The sequence below is a fragment of the Narcine bancroftii genome, chromosome 10 (assembly GCF_036971445.1).
Source record: "Narcine bancroftii isolate sNarBan1 chromosome 10, sNarBan1.hap1, whole genome shotgun sequence".
Lineage (NCBI taxonomy): Eukaryota > Metazoa > Chordata > Chondrichthyes > Torpediniformes > Narcinidae > Narcine > Narcine bancroftii.
The window spans coordinates 22,127,505-22,148,932 of record NC_091478.1 but is presented as its reverse complement, the minus strand read 5'-3'; the positions used below and the strand labels follow the sequence as shown (position 1 = coordinate 22,148,932).

The 21,428-nt window shown below is 46.7% G+C and overlaps 1 long non-coding RNA gene across 1 annotated transcript in view; it reads right to left on the bottom strand.

The window, feature by feature from the left end:
• Positions 1–17,550, bottom strand: part of LOC138744279 (uncharacterized) — a 73,763-nt gene extending 56,213 nt beyond the window's left edge. Inside the window, exons 1-2 of the long non-coding RNA XR_011345421.1 lie at positions 17,153–17,550; positions 16,363–16,521 (exon numbers count right to left, since the gene is read on the bottom strand). This is a non-coding gene — a long non-coding RNA (uncharacterized lncRNA). The remainder of the gene's footprint in view (positions 1–16,362; positions 16,522–17,152) is intronic.
• Between the last annotated feature and the right edge of the window lie 3,878 nt (positions 17,551–21,428).

Here is a 21,428-nt window from a genome sequence, read left to right as displayed (position 1 = left end):
ATCTGGGCACTCTCCAAACTGGATGGCATTAACAGCAACTTTGCCATTTTCTGTTGGGCCCCTCTCCTGTCTCTCTCACTCCTTCCCTATCCCTCTGTCTCCTCACCCCCTACCTCTCCATTCAGAGACCTATCCCTTCCCACTATCACCTGAGATTTTCTCTCTTCTGCCCTCCTACCCACGGCCTCTTGCCTGTGCTCCTCCCCCTGCCCCTTCTTCTCTCTTCCCCACCTCCACCTTTTTATTCACGCGCCTGCCTGCTCTTTGCTCATAGCTTGACGAAGGCCTGAAACGTTGGTTATATCTCTTTGCTTCCTATGGATGCTGTGTCCTGCTGAGTTTCTCTATTAAACTACAATCACAGAGTCTGCTGAATTTCCTGCTTAATTTTGTACTCATTGGAGTGGACCTTGAACCCATGGGATGGAAGAAGACTAACATGGAGCCACGGACAACTTCCTAATAAATATTCGTTTGCCACTGACTACACTCAAAAACACTGAGGCATCAATAAGCAGATCTCCAGAGCAATTCAGTAATTCAATAGCCAGACAAAAACGAAACTTAGCAGGTCAAAGGAAATAAAGGGCAACCAACGTTTTGGGCCTGGGCCCTTCGTCAGCAATGAGAGAAAACAAGGTGGGGGCAGGGTGGAGGAGGAGGGAAGAAGAGGAAGGGAAAGGAGCACAGACTTACAGGTCAGAGGTGGGTACAGGTGGGGAGGAGGAGGAAAAAAAACCAAGTGATTGGGGGAGAGAGGGCAGAGGGCTAAGAGGGAAGAAATTCAATAGCTGTTCAGAAGGCCAAAGCTTTGGTCCTCTAAAGGTAATTATTTAGAAGCAGCAAGAGACTGATTTTGATCAGTTTCACTGGGCAAATCTGATGGAAGTGAAAAAGAGTATTGCTTCTGACTGAGGTGCTGTGTTGAGAAGCCACCAAGAAGTGTGTATGTGGTGGTACCCCGTTGGCCTATTGCAGGGGCAACCTCTGTACCTGCAGGAGTGTACCTCCGGCCTACTGCAGGGGACAATCTCTGTACCTGCAGGAGTGTACCTCCGGCCTACTGCAGGGGGCAACCTCTGTACCTGCAGGAGTGTACTGCCAGCCTACTGTAGGGGGCAACCTCTGTACCTGCAGGAGTGTAAGGGGGACAGGACAACACCTGGCCAGCTGTCAATCAGTCGACCTGAATGGATCAAGCCCCACCCGGTCGGGTGTCAGTCATAAGCCTGCGCCGGCCTCCAAAGTCTCACTCAGAGTTACTGCAGCAACAGCCAGCCTGGCTCTGTGGAAGTCTTTGTTGATTAAAGCCTCTTGTACAGTCTTTACCTTGTGTGTGTCTGGTTCTGTCTAACAGCGCACCACAGTGTGACAATTCTTTGCACATTGTCAATAAAGGGTTTAGTACTTTTCCATAGAATGATAGACAGAGACACAAATGGCTTCAAGGGGAAACAGGATAAATATTCGAAGAAGTGAAGGTACAGAGAGAGAGAGAGTGAGCGAGCACATTATTACACCCACAATGAGCCAACACAGAGAGAATTAATCAATCATATTTATATTTCAATACTTACAATCACTACTAGGTGAGTGGTGTCACAGCCACCGCACTGTCAGTAAAACAAAGGAATTGATTATGGATTTCAGGAAGGGGAAACCAGGAGAATACAAAGCAGTCCTCATCGAGGGGTCAGGAGTGGAGAGGGTAAGAAACTTTAGATTCCTGGGTGTCAACATCTCTGAAAATCTATCCTGGAGCCATCTCACTGGCTCTACACAAAGCCCTGGAATACCTGAATAGCAAAGATGCATTCATCAGGATGCTCTTAATCGACTACAGTTTGGTATTTAACACCATCATCCCCTCAAAACTAATCAGTAAGATCAACACCCCCCCCCTGTGTAATTGTATCCTGGATTTCCTCACCTCCAAACCACAATCAGTGAGGATTGGTAAGAACATCTCCCCCACAATCTCCATCTGTACCGGAGCACCACAGGTCTATGTTCTTAGCTGCCTGCTCTACTCACTTTACAGCTACAACTGTGTGGCTCAGTATGACAATAACACCATCTACAAATTAGCTGATGATACCATGGAGGTGGGCTGCATTAAAAAAAGCGATGAGTCAGCATATAGGATGGAGATTGAAAACTTGGCTGAATGGTTCACTAACAACAACCTTGCACTCAATGTCACCAAAACCAAAGAGCTGATTGTTGATTTCAGGAAGGGAAAACCAGAGATGTACGATCCAGTGATCATTAGGGGATCACAGGTGGAGAGGGTGAACAAATTAAGTCCTGGAGTCAACACACTAATGGCATCGTGAAAAATGCACGTCAGCGCCTCTACTTCCTCAGGAGTTTGCGGAGGTTTTGTATGACATCTGAAACCCTGGCAAATTTCTATGAGATGTGGTGGAAAGTGCACTGACCAGCTGCATCACAGTCTGGTATGGGGACACTAATACCCCTGAGTATAAAGCCTTACAAAAGGTAGTGGACACACCCCAAGACTTCACTGGCAAAACCCTCCCCACTATTGGGTACATCAACAGGGAACGTTGCCGTCAGGGAGCAGCAGCAATCATCAAGGAACCACACCACCCAGCACAAACTTTGTTTTTTGCTGCTACCATCAGGAAAGAGGTATAGGTGCCATAAGATTCACACCACCAGGTTCAGGAACAACTGCTCCCCCTCCACCATCAGACTCCTCAACAACAAACTCAATCAGGGACTTATTTAAGGATTCTTACTTTTGCACTTCATTGATTTTTTAAAAATTCTCTCTGTATTGCAGTTTGTTTAAATTTTGTTATGTTTACAGTTGTTTATATGTGTATGTTGTGTAAGTGGTAATTCTACCTCGCCACAGAACAAAAGAACCTCAGGGCTCTATGTGATGCCATGTATGTATTCTGACAATAATTCTGGAAACTATCAAAATCTAACTATCTATCAATCTATCGTGTTGATGCAAACATGAAGGAGGTTAGCCAGCGGCTATACTTTGTTCGGAGTTTGAGGAGATTTGGTATGTCATCAAAGACTTTCAAATTTCTACAGGTGTTTGAAATGTACCGGATGTGTAGGTTAATTGAGTGTAAATTGGGCGGCACAGACTCGTGGGACAAAATGGTCTGGTTACTGTGCTGTATGTCTAAACTTTTTTGACATTTTAACGAGGTGTACCGTGGAGAATATTCTGACTGGCTGTATCACTCTTTGGTATGGAGGTGTCAATGCATAGGACAGGAAAAGGCTACAGACGGTTGTAAATTCTGCCAGCACCATCATGGGGATTAGTCTTCCTTCCTTTAAGGACATCTTTAGGAGGTGGCACCTCAAGCTTCTATCATTGAGGAACCTCACCAGCCAGGCCATGCCCTGTTCACTCTGCTGCTGTCAGGAAGAGGTACAGGAGCACTCAGCGTTACAAACACAGCTTGTTTCCCCTCTGCCATCAGATTTCTGAACAGAGAATGAACCTATGGGCGCTACCTCACTTTTTCCTCTTTTTTGCACCTACCTATTTATTTTTTTAAATCTTGTCTTTGCGTAATTGTAACTTTGCACCTTGTTCTGCCCCATACTACTGCCACAAAACAACAGATGTGATGACGTACGTTCATGACAATAAACCTGATTCCGTTTCTGATTCCTTCTGACTTAGAATCACTGAAAGAAGTCTTATAGTAGAAATATATTCAATCACTCAATATATTTTGACACTTCCACATCACATTTTGAAAGCTGGGTTCTGGATGAGAGGTTTCAGCTTGTAGCTATTTACAAATGTGAAGCAGTTACTTGACCCAATGAACGCCCTGGATCCAGGCTAATCTTAAAAGTTAAAACTGATTCAGTGACCTCTCTGATCATTTACGCCTACAACCATGTCTGTCCCATGTCCATCAACTCCCACTGCTTTTCTTGTCACCCAAGGCCGACTAATAGTAGCCAGTCAGGTTATCAACCTGCATGCGATTACAGGGAGGGTGTGCAAGCTCCACACAGACAGCACAGGAGGAGGACAGGATCAGACTCAGGTCACTGGAGCTGTGAGGTAGAAGTACTGACTGATGAACTTTAAAGATTATTTTACTGTCATTTGACCAACAATAAACTCCCACTCTTCAGTGGAAATGGTTTTAGCTGCAGGCAACTCTGAAGGAACGGATTCATGACTGAATATTGAAAGTCAAGACCTTAGTGCTTCATGCGTTTTGACATTCCACTGGGGACCGATGTTTGAAGAGGTCAGCAACAATGTAAACAGCTCTACTCATTCTACACCCATGACAGTGTTGTTAGGCACCATTCAAATGCTGTCTACAAATTTGCTGATAACACTGCAGTCACTGACGGAATCACAGACGGCAATGAGGAAGCGACAAGGAAGGAGATAGATCAGCTCGTTAAGTGGTGTCAGAACAACAACCTTGTACTCAAAGTAGCAAAACCAAAGAGCTGATTGTGGACTTCAGGAGGGGGAAAGAAGAAGAACAAGAACTAGTCCTCATTTTCGGGGTCAGTACTGGAAAGGGTTAGGAAATTCAAGTTCCTAGGTGTCAACATCTCTGAAGATCTGACCCAGGGCCTCCATGTCGACGCAATCATGAAGAAGGCTTACCAGCGGCGATACTTTGTGAGGAGTTTGAGGAGATCTGGTATGTCACCAAAGACATTCAGATTTCTACAGGTGTACCGTACAAAGCATTCTGATTGGTTGCATCATTGTCTGATGCAGAGGTGCCAATGCACAGGGCAGGAAAAAAACTCCAGAGGGTTGTTAACTCGGCCTGTGACATTACGGGCACCATCTTCACTCCATCGAGGTCATCTACAAGAGGTGGCGCCTTAAGAAAGTACCCTCTATCCCCAAGGACCCCCACAACCCAGGCCATTCCGTCTTTACTCTGTTACCATCAGGAAGGAGGTGCAGGAGCCTGAAGATGAACAACCAGTGGCTCAAGGACAGCTTCTTCCCCTCTGCCATCAGATTCCTGAAGGGACATTGAATCACTGACACTTCCTCACTTTCTCTTATTTTAGCACTGATTTATTTTTTTCAATGTCTTTATGGCAACATTTCCCCTACGATGCTGCTGCGAATCAATGGATTGCGTGACATGTACATAGCAATAAATTCTGATTCTGAGTGGCAAGCCTTTTGTGATTTCTGAGTGTGTACTTCAATTGCTGTTTGACCAGGCGATTGCCCTGAGTTAGTTAGTCATTGTAATCTCCTCTCTATAAAGCTTTTGGTCACAATGTGCAAGTGTCTTGCTTGCACACTCCAGTCATGTTAAACCAAACAGAGCATAACGTGTAGTTCTAGTCAGCCGTTACCTCCACACATCATGCCAGGAGCCACAAACCCTAGGCACTTGAAACACTCAGCAGAAGGGCCCCTGTTTAATCTCATCTAGCGTGAGAACAACAGCTTATTTGGGACTGGTTCCCCAGCCTGGAAGCTTAGGCCAGAATAACTCCAGTCGCTTTGTGTAGCTAGGAAGCAAAGTAAGTAAAAGAAAACTAACGGCAGTGGAGAGACATGAACCATCATCAGACATTCCAGAGGGAAAAGACAAAGCTCTCAAACCACCAAGTTAAACAGGAAGGTCTGCAGACACCAAAAGCCTTTCTGAACCGCAGTAAATGTTGTAGTAGCTGGTTTGGACCCAAAGGCTGATTATCTCCAAAAGAAGGAGTCCGTCCTGGTTACACTAACTTCAAACTCTCTCCCCTTTCAGGCAGGAACCTCCAGGGTCAAGGACAGTTTCTTCCTGCTGTCTCTTGAATGGCTCTCTAATTGAGAAAAAAATCTTGCACTGTTTTAACCCTTTGGACTCCAGCCATTTTTAACCTTTCATATATATATACATCATATGTATACTCCGGACTGGGTCCAGGGGTCAAACACCAGTATGAAGCAGCTGGTGGTTGGATATAAAACCAGTCCTGGAAAACAGGGACACAGAGTATATGTTCTTGTTGGTTGTCCCTGAAAACTGAGTGCAAAGGGTTAACTGTACTTTTATCTTTACCATGTACTGCACGTTGGATTAAAAAAAATAGTAGCGCAGCCAGAGCTGATGTAACGGCAGCCCTGCCCCTGGTGTGGACCCAGGAGAGGGGAGAGTGGAGGCACAGTCCTGTTTTGAAGGGTTCAACAGCCCGGTTTTAATGCCGGTGGCTCCATACGGGCATTGAACAAAGGAGCTGATGCTGTTTTAAACTAATATCCTGCAACCACAGGTTATGCCCAAGATGGTGGAGCCGCTCAGCAGTGACCATGAGGGAGGTTGCAGACTCCATGGAGCAGTGGACTGGTACAGGGCACCGGAAACAGGGAAAAGCAGAGGAGATTACCCTACAGGACGGTGACCATGGTATTGGACCAGAAAAGAGCTCAGCAGCTCAGGGACCCACACAGGCTGTGGGCGACTTGCAGTTGGGGGACCCGCACGGGCTGCGAGCTCCTGGAGAGGGCCTCGTGGGAAGCAGGTATTGGTGCTGAGATTCGAGAGGATTCTGAGGGAAAGAGGGCCTCTCAAAGGGCTTTGGGCGCTGAAGGCTTCCTGATCGTGTCAGAGTTCTGGATCTGGAGCTTGGGCGACTGATGGATCGAACAGGAATCTATGCAGCTGCAGAGGCTGCGGGAGCTGGAGGCGAATCCACGGACTCTGAAGGGACTCTCTTTTACTTAACTGATTAATGATGAACTGCTCATACAATCATACAAAAAAATAGATTCACAATAATGTGCAAAATTGCTAGCAGCATTCAAAGTGGCCTCTTACTGTTCTGTGCTGAGATTTATGTCACCAAAGACTCTTGTAAACTTCTGCAGGTGTACCATGGAGAACATTCCGACTGATTGCATCACAATCTGGTATGGAATTGCCAATGCACAGGACAGGAAAAGGCGACAGATGGTAAACTCAGCCAGTACCATCATGGGCATTAGTCTTCACTCCATTAAGACCGTCTTTAAGAGACAGTGTCTCAAGAAAGCAGCCTCTATCATCAAGGACTCTCACCAGCCAGGCCGTGCCCTCTTCTCACTGCACCATCAGGAAGGAGGTTCAGGAGCCTGAAGACGAACACCCAGTGGCACAAAAACAGCCTCTTCCCCTCTGATTGGCTGCACAGACACGACCTCACTTTTTTCTCTTCTTTTGCACTAAGTGTTTATTTTAAATAATGGATTTAAGGAAATGTAATTTATATTAATTTTAGCATCTGTAATGCACAACAGTACTCTGAAAAACAACACATTTTGGGACATATGTTCATGATGATAAACCTGATCCTGATTCTGATTCTTGCCGTCACCTTGATCTGTCACCTTTAAAGACATGTGCTGTTGAATCCCTGTTCTCTCAGCTCCTGCACCAATTCCAAAATGGTTCAATTTACTCCACTTGAATGGTAACTTCCAGGGTGTATGAATGGAGTTTCCAATCTGCATGAGAAAGCATTCATCTGCATAATCAGCTGTATTTCACTAATCGCAAAATCATCTACAAATTTAGACTCCCAGCATAACAATAATATTAATTATTTACTGTGAAAGGAATAATTTACATAATGAGTTTACTTAACTGATTAATAGATTAATCATTTTCATTACCGCTGGGCTGATTTTACTAAATTTAATTGAAAATCTCATGTTTGCTTTTACCAAATTACAAAAGTGCTCCTGTGCCTTAGGATGTGGATTCTCTGGGTATGGAGAAAACATTCCCTCGGAGATAGGTGCCTTGTGGGAATATCCCTTTTTATTCCCAATTGCTCGTCACAAGTAAAATGCACGATTGTCTCCACTGTTTTCTTTTCTGATATTATTTTTGGGAAATTCTATCCCCTAATTTTCTTGGGCATCTTCACTAACTTGGATGGAGATCCCCTTTATCTTCATTTGTCTATCTCTCCACCTATTCTAGTTTCATGGGAATCCTCAGGTAAGGACTTGCATTTCTGAAAAGAGGTGACAGCTTGTGACTGACTGTCTTTAAGAGAGTCGAATTTGTATGCAGCATATGTGGTTAATGGCTGATTCTAAACTGTGTGGAGGAACAAAGAGATCATGGGGTCCAAGGTCTCTTCGGGTTGCCGCACAAGTTGATAGGGTGGTCGAGAAGACTGCCTTCATCAGTCAGGGTACTGAGTTCAAGAGCCATGAGGTAATGTAGCAGCTTTATAAAACTCTGGTGAGACCACATTGTGTTCCATTCTGGTCTCCTCATTAAATGAAGGATGTGGAAGCTTTAGAGAGAGCACAGAGGAGATTTACCAGATGTTGCCTGGATTGGAGAACATGTCTTATGATGCAAGGTTGAAAGACCTTGTGCTTTTCTCTTCGGAGAGACGAAAGATGAAATGTGACTTAATAGAGGATTATTAAATTATGAGAGGCATAGATAGTGTTTAGCCAGCACCTTTTCTTGAGATAACAATAGCCAACACCAGAGGGCATTGGTTTAAGGTGAGGGGAAGAAAGTTTGGTAGCATAGGTACTTTTTTTTAAAATAGAGTGGTGAGTGCCTGGAATACATTGTGTCTGAAGAGGCTGTTTTAATAGGGATATTCAAAAGATTCTTAGATAGATGTAAGAAAAAGGAGGTATTGGATGTGTAGGGAAGGACTAGATTGTTGTGAAGTGGGTTTACATAGGTCAGTGCAATATCGTGGGCAGAGTGCCTGTACGGTGCTGTAATTCTATATTCCATTTAACCTATTTATCAGCCTATAAATGTTGCGTACCTGTGTTGAGCCACCCCTCAGCCTCTTTTGCTCCAGGGGAAACAAACTCAGCCAATCCAATCTCTCTTTATAACCGAGAAGCTCCATCGCAGGCAACATCCAGGAGAATCTCCTCTGCACCCACTCCTGCACTATCACATCCTTCCCAGAGTGCATTCAAGTTTATTGTATGGACAAATAAATGAAACAGTGTTTCTCCAGACTAAGATGCACACACAATGCATAGCACTAAATAATCATCTATCTACATAAAGATATAATGGTGAGCATAGCGCTTAGTACAACGCTCAGTCAACGCAGCAACCCGAGATCGAATCTGGCGCTGTTTGTAAGGAGTTTGTACGTTCTCCCCATGTGTGTGTGAGTCCTCTGGGTGCTCTGTTCTCCACCCACGTTCCAAAGACATGAGGGGTTAGTAGGTAAATTTGGTGTATTTTGGAGCTCGTGGTTACAGAAGAGCCTATTACTACGCTGTATCCCAAAGTAAAAATTAAATTGAAATAAACATATATAAATATTTTGGAATGGTTTACTCAGCCATCAATCTCACAGCCTACAGGAATAAGCTATTTTCCAGTCCCGATTTTGATATTCCTTTACCACCTTCTTGATGGGTCAAAGATACTGCGTGGAGGCTGGAACATAGTGGTACTTAAGAGACTCTTAGACAGGCGCATGGATGAAAGAAAAAGAGGGTTGTTATTTTTTTTGGTACATATATATGGGTCAGCAGAATATTGTGGGCTGAAGGGCCTGTACTGTACTGTGTCCTATGTCCTACCTTCAATTTCTATTGCCTCAACTTCAGTGTCACTGAACATCAAGCAAACGCTTGTGGATTCCCCTCCCCCAACCACTAAACCACATCAGGTTCTCTTTACAGTTCAAATAAATAATTCAACATGGGCTGTACCTTATAATTAACCCGGCTATTGGAATAATCAGTTCATCCTCTGTTGAAACAGTTTCCGGAGGGGAGAATTGCTGCAGGCAGAAGCCTAGAGCCTCAGCAGATTGGAACAGCTGCCCCATGGAGAGACAATGACTCCTCTTAGGGGTGTGTGTGTACATGCACTTCTGTATATGCGTGCGTGTGTGTGTGTGTGTGTGTGTGTGTGTGTGTGTGTGTGTGTGTGTGTGTGTGTGTGTGTGTGTGTGTGTGTGTATCTGTATATGTTTGTATGAGTATGTTTATGTGTGTGTTATGTGTATATTATAAGTGTGCATGTGTGTTTATGTTGTTTGTGTGTACATGTGTTTATGTATGTCTGTGTATGTGTCTTTATGTGTGTGCATATGTATGTTTGCATGTGTGTGGATTTATGTATGTATGTTTATGTGTGTATGTATGTGCATGTGTGTGTGCATAAGTGTGTTGATGTGAGGCTGTTTACATGTGCACGTGTGTGTGTGTGTGAGTGTGTTTATGTGTGTGTTCTGTGTATATGTGTGTGTGAGTGCATTTGAGGACCTGTCACCTCCCTCTTGTCTGGTAATGGAATGGGCACCCACCATGAACAGGTACTATTCAGTCCTTCTCGTTGGAGATGCCCCATGGTACATCAAGCCCTCCAGTGGAGGGGCAAATCAGCAATGCTGCAGACAGAAGAGGGAGAGCAGGGCCTGGAGACAAGGCACTTTGGAACCTTGCCCCTCCTGGTGTGAATTATCTCTGCAGACCAGGAAAGGGTGTACCACTAAGCTTCAAATTATCCTGCAAATAAATGATTACGATGGTAAATTATGGAAAAGCTTTTGAGGGTGAAGATCTGTGAGCAATATTTTATGTGAAAATAATTATTTAGCAGAATTGGGAAGTAAAATAATTCTCTAACCAAATTAATCTGGTTTGTGGACCCTGACACTGGAACAGTGTTTTATGCAGGTAGCAGAAAGTGCCTGAAAGTTAATGGCACAATATCATGTGATAATGACATCTAATCTCTGTATGATGATGTCATGTAGCATGATGATATATTACAAAGTAGAATGGTGTCATTTCATCATGGGACTTACTTCAAGATTCACTTGATTGTTGCGTAATACAAAAAAATTATTTAATATACACAAAGTTCATCAACATTTATCTGCCATAAGGCAAGCAAAGGGTAACCATTAGCATTGATGGTGCCCCTAACAATAAGAGAAGCAAAAGAGAATCTCTTCAGAGTCACTGAGTGTCCGTGGATTCGCCTCCAGCTCCCGCAGCTGGCACAGACTCCTGTTCAAACCATCGGCGACCCGAGCTCCAGATCCAAGCCTCCAATACGATCAGGAGCCCTTCTTTATCTCAGCACACTCTCGAATCCAGGTTCCGATACCTGGTTCCCATGAGCCAGTCTCCAGCAGCCTGTGTGAGTCCTTCGACCGCAAGTCGCCAACAGCCCATAGTCTGCGTGAGTCCTTCAGCCGCTGTGCCCTCGGTGACCACTGCAGTGGTCCAACGTCCTAAAGGGTCATCTCCCAGCCTTCTCCTTCTCAACGCGGGGTGGGGGGGGGGGGGGGGGTGGGCACAGACACCACTATCTTGGACACAGACTTTGATGTGTGACAAGATATTCAAATTATTTTAATGAAACGCTTGGGGATGATGTAATCACAGTCTCGATAATATTAATTTTGTTGAATGATGTAATAATTTCTTCAGGTCTGTGATTGCATCACCTCAAACCTTTTACAAAAGGGACCAGTTCATTCTGTCTACCCAAGCAGCAAGGTCTGCCTGATGTTCAAGTTCAACTTAGCATCCAATTGTAAAGTAAAACCCAACGAAACAGCGTCTCTGGTCCTTGGTGCAAAAACATGCAAACATACATCCTCTTCTTTCTTTGGCTTGGCTTCGCGGACGAAGATTTATGGAGGGGGTAAAAGTCCACGTCAGCTGCAGGCTCGTTTGTGGCTGACCAGTCCGATGCGGGACAGGCAGACACGGTTGCAGCGGCTGCAGGGGAAAATTGGTTGGTTGGGGTTGGGTGTTGGGTTTTTCCTCCTTTGCCTTTTGTCAGTGAGGTGGGCTCTGCGGTCTTCTTCAAAGGAGGTTGCTGCCCACCAAATTGTGAGGCGCCAAGATGCACGGTTTGAGGCGATATCAGCCCACTGGCGGTGGTCAATGTGGCAGGCACCAAGAGATTTCTTTAGGCAGTCCTTGTACCTTTTCTTTGGTGCACCTCTGTCACGGTGGCCAGTGGAGAGCTCGCCATATAACACGATCTTGGGAAGGCGATGGTCCTCCATTCTGGAGATGTGACCCACCCAGCGCAGCTGGATCTTCAGCAGCGTGGACTCGATGCTGTCGACCTCTGCCATCTCGAGTACTTCGACGTTAGGGATGAAAGCGCTCCAATGGATGTTGAGGATGGAGCGGAGACAACACTGGTGGAAGCGTTCTAGGAGCCGTAGGTGATGCCGGTAGAGGACCCATGATTCGGAGCCGAACAGGAGTGTGGGTATGACAACGGCTCTGTATATGCTTATCTTTGTGAGGTTTTTCAGTTGGGTGTTTTTCCAGACTCTTTTGTGTAGTCTTCCAAAGGCGCTATTTGCCTTGGCGAGTCTGTTGTCTATCTCATTGTCGATCCTTGCATCTGATGAAATGGTGCAGCCGAGATAGGTAAACTGGTTGACCGTTTTGAGTTTTGTGTGCCCGATGGAGATGTGGGGGGGGCTGGTAGTCATGGTGGGGAGCTGGCTGATGGAGGACCTCAGTTTTATTCAGGCTGACTTCCAGGCCAAACATTTTGGCAGTTTCCGCAAAGCAGGACGTCAAGCGCTGAAGAGCTGGCTCTGAATGGGCAACTAAAGCGGCATCGTCTGCAAAGAGTAGTTCACGGACAAGTTTCTCTTGTGTCTTGGTGTGAGCTTGCAGGCGCCTCAGATTGAAGAGACTGCCATCCGTGCGGTACCGGATGTAAACAGCGTCTTCATTGTTGGAGTCTTTCATGGCTTGGTTCAGCATCATGCTGAAGAAGATTGAAAAGAGGGTTGGTGCGAGAACACAGCCTTGCTTCACGCCATTGTAAATGGAGAAGGGTTCAGAGAGCTCATTGCTGTATCTGACCCAACCTTGTTGGTTTTCGTGCAGTTGGATAATCATGTTGAGGAACTTTGGGGGACATCCGATGCGCTCTAGTATTTGCCAAAGCCCTTTCCTGCTCACGGTGTCGAAGGCTTTGGTGAGGTCAACAAAGGTGATGTAGAGTCCTTTGTTTTGTTCTCTGCACTTTTCTTGGAGCTGTCTGAGGGCAAAGACCATGTCAGTAGTTCCTCTGTTTGCGCGAAAGCCGCACTGTGATTCTGGGAGAATATTCTCGGCGACACTAGGTATTATTCTATTTAGTAGAATCCTAGCGAAGATTTTGCCTGCAATGGAGAGCAGCGTGATGCCCCTGTAGTTTGAGCAGTCTGATTTCTCGCCTTTGTTTTTGTACAGGGTGATGATGGTGGCATCACGAAGATCCTGAGGCAGTTTTCCTTGGTCCCAACAAAGCTTGAAAAACTCATGCAGTTTGGCATGCAGAGTTTTGCCGCCAGCCTTCCAGACCTCTGGGGGGATTCCATCCATACCTGCTGCTCTGCCACTTTTCAGTTGTTCGATTGCCTTATATGTCTCATCCAGTGAGGACCTCATCCAGCTCTAGCCTTAGGGGCTGTTGAGGGAGCTGGAGCAGGGCAGAATCTTGGACTGAGCGGTTGGCACTGAAAAGAGATTGGAAGTGTTCTGACCATCGGTTGAGGATGGAGATCTTGTCGCAGACAACACACATACAGTCAAGCAATACATATGCAGTGTGTGTGTGTGTGTGTGTGTGTATACATATATTTATAAATATGTATAAATATTGTTTGATCATTAGTAGTCTCAGGGCGTTTGAGCGTTCTGTGATCTGTGCAAAATACTAGGCCACATCTCAACATTGTTAGGTGTTTTTCTAAGATTCCCTCAACTGTTTATACTCCAATGAGTGAAGTCCCAGGCAACTTAATCTCTCCTCATAGGCTAATGTCTCATCTCCAGAATCAACCTGGGGAACCTCCTCCCAAGCCAGTATTTCCTTTTCCAAGTAAAGAGACTGGAAATGCACACAGTACTTCAAGTGCGGCCTCACCTGTACTCTGTGCTTTCTGTGGTAGAACATCCACAGGTTAACTGGGAGAAGAAACACCTTTAGTCATGTGAACAAAGATACAGTGCAATGCTTTGTGTTGTGTGCAATCCAGGCAAGTCAACTCATATATAGATACAGCAGGTAGGGCAAAAATACAGATTATGGTGTTTCAGTGAGTCACAAGTGCAGGTTCCACTTTAATTTATTTTTAAAAATATTTTAGACATGTAGCACAGTCACAGGCCCTTCAGGCCCACAAGTCCATGCTGCCCAAATACCACAATAAAGAGGGGTGAATAGGCCCAGGTTGTAAATGAAGCAGGTCAAAGCCCCCATGCTGATCTATAATGAGATCGTGACAGTGAATAGGCGCTGAGGTGTAGCCTGCCTAATTCAGTGGGATGCAGTCTAAGGGCGGCACGGTTAGCGTAGCAGTTCGCGCAACACCTTTACAGGACCAGCGATCAGGTCTAGTCCTAGGTTCGAATCCCGTGCTGTCTGTAAGGTGTTTGTACATTCTCCCCGTGTCTGTGTGGGTTTTCCCCAGGAACTCCAGCTTACTCCCATCCTTCAAAAATGTACTGGGGAATAGGTTAATGGGGTGTAATTTGAGCGGCATGGACTCATAGAGGCAAATTGGCCTGTTACAGTGCTGTATGTCTAATTAAAAAAATTACCTATACCCATTGAAAGATGGGAGGAAACCAGAGCACCTGGAGGAAACCCATGCAGACATGGGGAGAACCTACAAACTCCTTACAGAGTGCATTGGATTTGAACCCTATGTTACAAAGTGCACAGTATATAGGCAAGTACAGTTAAACAGTGCAAGGCCATCATCTTTGATAATTGAGGGCTCTGTTCAAGAATATGATAACAGCAGCTAAGAAGCTGTCCTAAAATGCAGAGGCTTTGTGTTACAACATCAGGAATCCTCTGCCCAATGAGAGTGTGACAGGAGTGGGATGGATCATAGAACATAGAAATCTACAGACATTACAGTCCCTTCAGCCCACAGTGTTGTGCCAACCTAATAATCTACTCAAATTACGGATTTATTTATTGCTAGAGGAAATACATGACATCACAAGTAACCCTGAGATTCTTTTTCCTGTGGGCAAGGCAGAATTACCACTTATTGGTAGTGCAAAAAAAATTGTACTCAACTACATGTAAACAATTAAAGAAATGTAAACAAACTGACTGTGCAATACAGAGAGAAAAAAAATCAATGAAGTGCAAAAATAAGATTCCTTAAATGAGTCCTTGATTGAGTCTGATGGTGGAGGGGTAGCAGCTGTTCCTGAACCTGGTGGTGTGAGTCTTGTGGCACCTATACCTCTTTCCCGATGGCAACAGCGAGAACAGAGTGTGTGCTGGGTGGTGTGGATCCTTGATGATTGCTGCTGCTCTTGCAGGGCAGTTTTCCCTGTAGATATTCTCAATAGTGGGAAGGGTTTTGCCTATTATGTCCTGGGCTGTGTCCACTATCTTTTGCAGAGTTTTATGCTCAGAAGTATTGATGTCCCCATGATGCAGCCGGTCAGCACACTTTCCACCACACATCTGTGGAAATTTGCTAGGGTTTCTGGTGTCATACCAAACATCCACAAACTCTTGAGAAAGTATAGGTGCTGATGTGCTTTCTTCACGATGCCATTGGTGTGTTGGGTCCAGGAAAGATCCTCCAAGATAGTGACTCCCAAGAACTTAAATTTGTTCACCCTCTCCACCTCTGATCCTGCAATGATCACTGGATCGCACACCTCTAGTTTATCTTCTCTGAAGTCAACAATTAGCTCCTTGGTTTTGGTGACATGGAGTGCGAGGTTGCTGTTGATGCACCATTCAGCTAAGTTTTCGATCTCCCTCCTGTATGCCCCTTTTCATGCAACCCACTACCATGGCATCGTCAGCCAATTTGCAGATGGTTTTGTTGTTGTACCGAGCCATACAGTCATAGTGAGTAGAGCAGGGGGCTAAGAACGTGGCTGCGTGGTGCTCCAGGACTGATAGAGATTGTGGAGGGGATGTTCTTACCAATCCTCACAGATTGCGGACTGAAGGCGAGGAAATCCTGAATCCAATTAATTACACAGGGGGGGGGGGGGGGGGCTGAGCCCCAGGCCTTGGAGTTTGCTAATCAGTTTTGAGGGGACGATGGTGTTGAATACCAAACTGTATTTGATAAAGAGCATCCTGATGTAGGCATCTTTGCTGGTCAGGTGTTCCAGAGCCAGTGAGGTGGCATCTGCCACATACCTGTCACCACCATAGGCAAACTGGAATGGATCCATGTCACCACTGGAATTTCCCTAGTGCAAAACCCTCCGTATTTCTCAGTTCCAGGCACCTAGCGAATAGGCTCTTCAAAGATCCTATTGCCCCTGATTCCACCACAGCTGCTGATAACACATTTCATGCACCCACCATTCTCTGTTTCAGAAACCGACCTCACCCCTGTCTCCCCAAGCACCTTAAAATGAAGCCATTTCAGCCTTGGGCGGGGGTGGAAGCCTCTGGTCATCCAGACACACCATCAATGCCCCTCATCATCGTTGTACACCTCCATCAGCTCACTCCTCATCCTCCGATAGGTGTCCGCAGGAGGTCCAGCCAGAGACGGGGAGCCAGGCTATGTTCAGCCAGAGGGGCGAAGAAGGCGATGTGACAAGTGCTGCATCCCATCCATTTCAGGCTGAACCTTATTCGAGGGCACCCAGCTCCCAACACCTCCAAATAAAGCGCGGAATCCAAGCCCCGACACCCCCACCCCTCCCCACCCCACCCCTCTCCCACCCCACCCCTCCTCCTCACCCCCTCACCTCACCCCCTCACCCCACCCCCTCCCCCCTCCACCCCTCCCCCCTCCTCCCCCCACCCCTCCCCCCTCCTCCCCCCTCCTCACCCCACCCCCTCCCCCTCACCTCACCCCCTCCCCTCCTCACCTCACCCCCTCACCCCACCCCTCACCCCACCCCCTCCCCTCCCCCCTCCTCACCTCACCTCACCCCCTCACCCCACCCCCTCCCCTCCCCCTCCCCACCCCACATCCCCTCCTCACCCCTCCACCTCCCCTCCTCACCTCACCCCCTCACCCCACCCCTCACCCCACCCCCTCCCCTCCCCCCTCCTCACCTCACCTCACCCCCTCACCCCACCCCCTCCCCTCCCCCTCCCCACCCCACATCCCCTCCTCACCCCTCCACCTCCCCCCTCCCCACCCCACATCCCCTCCTCACTCACCCCTCCCCTACGAAACGTACTCAACATGTGGCCGGTAGGAGGATGATATCGTTCAGGCTGTCGACTTCAGCACCCCGAGATCAGACTGGCCGTGCGGAAGGGCCAGGGGAGGGTCCTCTCCTCTCTTCTCCGCCCCCCTCCCTTCTCCCGCAAATAGTTCTGGAGCCGGATCGGGACGAGGTGTTCATTGCAGGTTAGTTTCACTCCAACGCGAAGCCCAGCTCGGCACGGAGGGGGCCAACATCCTCGGCGGTGGGAGTTGGCCGGGGGACGGGGGTCGGGGCAATTCTCACTCGCGCTTTCTACCCTGAAGGTGCAGATTTCACCAGAGCCTGCACTTCAGTTACCGCCCCCCTCCTTCCTTCCTTCCCTCCCTCCTTCCTTCCCTCCCTCCTTCCTTCCCTCCCTCCTTCCTTCCCTCCCTCCTTCCTTCCCTCCCTCCTTCCTTCCCTCCCTCCTTCCTTCCCTCCCTCCTTCCTTCCCTCCCTCCTTCCTTCCCTCCTTCCCTCCCCCCCTCCCCTCCTTCCCTCCCCCCCTCCCCTCCTTCCCTCCCCCCCTCCCCTCCTTCCCTCCCCCCCTCCCCTCCTTCCCTCCCCCCCTCCCCTCCTTCCCTCCCCTCCTTCCCTCCCCCCCTCCCCTCCTTCCCTCCCCTCCTTCCCTCCCCTCCCTCCTTGGAGCCGACTGCAAACCCTCTTGCCCGACATGGAACAACTTTGCCAGGCGCAGCCCCCTCCTTCCCCCCCCTCCCCCCGTGTAGTTTCGCCCCAGCCCTGCCGGTGAAACTGACGAGGAAGCGATCGCCGAGGCTGGGAGCGAAGGCGGCTCCAACCCCACTTGTTGCACAGCCAGAGAGAGAGAGAGAGAGAGAGAGAGGAGTGGACTCGGTCGGCGGTGAGTTGTGTTGCGGCCAGGATTTATGGGCCGCTTCTGTTGGTGTTGCTTTTAGGAAAAATGTTCTCCCTACACTCTTTTAGCTGTGTTTCCCCCAACCCCAACCTCTTCCCCCCCCCCAAACCCAACCTCTTCCCCCCCAACCCAACCTCTTTTCCCCCAAACCCAACCTCTTCCCCCTCCCCAAACCCAACCTCCCCCCAATCCCTCAAAAAAAAAGTGACTTAAGTCTCCTGGCATTAACTGGAAGAGGACAACTGTTGAGCAAAATGCTGGAGAAACTCAGCAAGTCAGTGCACTTTATATTGGCAAAGATAAAGGTACAGAAAGGTCTGAGCCCTTTATCAAGGTATGGACAAAATGTCAACACCTATTATTTGGTCTGGCCACTCCAACCAGATGGCATTAACATCCACTTCTCCAGTATCTGCTGCCCTATTCCCCTCCTTTTCCCTCACTCTGTCTCCCTTCCTCCATCTCTCCACCCCCTTCCCTCTCCTTTCACAGAACCCCCCCCTTCTATTTGCTGATGTGCCCTCCCTTCCTTATCCCCCATTACTTCCTGCCTGTGGGACTGTGGTCCTCCCCGCCCCTCCTCCCACCCACTGTTTTTTTCCGATGCTTGCCCTCATTTTGCTCATCCCTTGATGATGGGCTAAAGCCCGAAATGTTGGTTATGCATCTTTATCTTTGCCTTTTCCAGTTAATGCCAGAATACTTAAGTACACTGTTTGACCTGCTGAGGTTTTGCCAGCATCGTGTTTTGACTTCAATCACCGTGTCTGCAAACTTTCATGTTTTACGCCCACCCCCAATTGTGGGGCAAATAATGTTCATTTCTCAGATCTATTCAAATTCTGTGTGGCACCTATTTAGCTGAGAACTTGTAGGTACTGTACATAACCCAGGTGTTCCAGGGGAATGTGAAGTCTATTTAAAAAAAAATATAATGTTGGGCCACATTTAATGTTAAGGCAGATTGATGAGAATTTGCACATGGGGTTAGGCTTAAGGAAGGCCTTAACTAAGAGACAGGGGAGATTATATAAGAAAGAGGTTGTTGGTTAGAGATGGGACTAATGGAATGGTTCTGAGTGCTGGCATTGACTCGAGGGGCTGAAAGGTCTTCTTGCCTCATGTGAGAGATAAATATCACTGGATAATGAAGATTTTGCTTCCTGACCATTTTCAGGTGTATTTTATGAATTTTGGGCTGCTGATCATGAGAATTACCGTAAAATTGTCCCTATCGTGTAACTTTTTTTAGATATAACCTATGTTTTGGGTGATTTCACCATATTTTAAGGTTTACTTCAGGTGTACAAAATCATGAAGTGCAAAGAAGAGATTATATAAGGAGGAGGTTGTAGATTAGGGCAGGTCAGCCATTGATTGATTAGATCCCAAAATGAACAGGCGAGCAGCATTACAAACCCAATCACCACGAGGTGGAGTGAAACATGCAAGTCTGCAGACGCTGTGATTGTAGTAAAAACACACAGATACTGGAGAAACTCAGCCAGTCTTGCAGCATCCATAGGAGGTAATGATATATTGCCAACATTTTGGGCCTGAGCCTTTCTTTAAGGACGAAGCAAAGAAAAAGCAAAAAAAACAGGAAATCTCAGAATAGAGACAATGCTGGCTGGGGGAGGAATCCAGACCAACAAAAGGTGATAATTGAATTTGATAAAGGGAGAGGTGAGAATTGACTCTGTGTAAAAAGAGATAGAGGGAAAAGGGAGAGAGACAGGGCTGGGGGAAGGTGTTGGGGAAGAAGTGGTGGATGGGGGAGGGGGGGTTTCCAATGAAAGTCTGAGAAGTGGGTATAAATGCCATCTGGTTGGAGGGTACCCAGATGGAAGATGAGGTGTTGTTCCTCCAATTTGCAGGTGGTCTCAGTTTGGCAGTGCTTGAGACCATGGACAGACATGTCAGCAAGGGAATGGGATGGGCAATGGAAATGGGTGGCCACTGGGAGTTCCACGCTATTGCGGCAGACAGAACTGAGATGCTCAACAAAGCATGAGGTGGACCACAGCCTGTGGTCATTCATTTGTGGTGCAGGAAATCTCCAAGTGAATCCACACGAGAACAGCTCTTGGATTGCCCACGAGGAGTAGAATGGATTTGGCTCTAGCATGGGGAAAGAGGTGAGCATTGCTGCAAAGGAAGAAAAGACCAGAACTTAAATGGAATTTGCTTTGCTCTTTTTTTTTAAAAAAACACTTCTTCTGACTTTGAGGTTGCAGTTGAATAGGGCTGTGAGGCTTTGGCACAAGAATCCAGTTTTCACATATTTTCTTTTGCTGTTCGTTCTATTTCCTTACTTCTGGCACTAACTTGGTGGAGAGAATGAAAGGCTCAAGTAAACTGGAGCAGCTTATTAATGGCCTGTTTGGCACCATTTGAAGTCTCAGAGGTAGTGTAGTGCTGGGTGGAACCCTTTGGGTTCTATTTCTGAGCTGCGTTTCACATCAAGTGAGGACTTTTTGAAGTTCCCAAATGATGAACGGTATTATCGCCACGAGGCTGTGATAATGTATAATGTTCTACTGAATCTCTAGCTGGAGTCCTACTGAAAGTGGGCTCTATGTATTACGAGCATCAGAGCTCATTGTCAAATACATAAGTACAATGCTGCAAAATCTTACTTGCTGCGGCCAAACAAGTACACAAGATATACCAACTACAGCAGTATAAATTAGAAATACCTTGACTCTGTAAAAGAAGCAATAAGTATAAAAGGATAGATGAATATACAGTTGCAGTTAGCACAAAAAAAACAGTTTCAGTGGTGCACATGGATCCTTTGGTGGCCCGGGAGTAGTTTTAGGGCAGTAATTCTCAACCTTTTTTTGGCTATGGCCCCTTTGGAACACTGCTCTAAAGTTTATGAGCCCCCTTCCCTGTGGAGCGATTTCATTTAGTTGTTTTCTTCTGCACTTATTCCTACCCACTGCATAAAAGCCCTTTAATGTGCTGTGACCCCCCCCCACAATTGAGAATAGCTGGGTTAGGATAGTGCGGGGACATTAAAAAACCTAATGGCTGTTGGGGAGGAAAAAAAATTGTTCTTGATCTTAGAGGTTTGAGACTTCAGGCTTCTGTACCTTGTGAAGAGGTGTAGCAATTGACAGTTGAAAGTCACAATGGAGCAAGATTTGGAGTTGTTTTTGTCAATACGATATAAAATTGCACCCAGATTATGCCCAAGAGTTATGGGTGTGGATCCGATCTATTTTATTATAGCTGACGTTCAGTAGGACTGACAGAGGGCCTTGTTTCTGAAAGCTGCAATTCATTAAACGAAGCCCGTCTGTTCTGGTGGATGTTAAAGATTTTCCAGCAGTATTCAGTGTTCAAAAAAAAATATTCAGAAATATCCTTAAATACTCATTCATG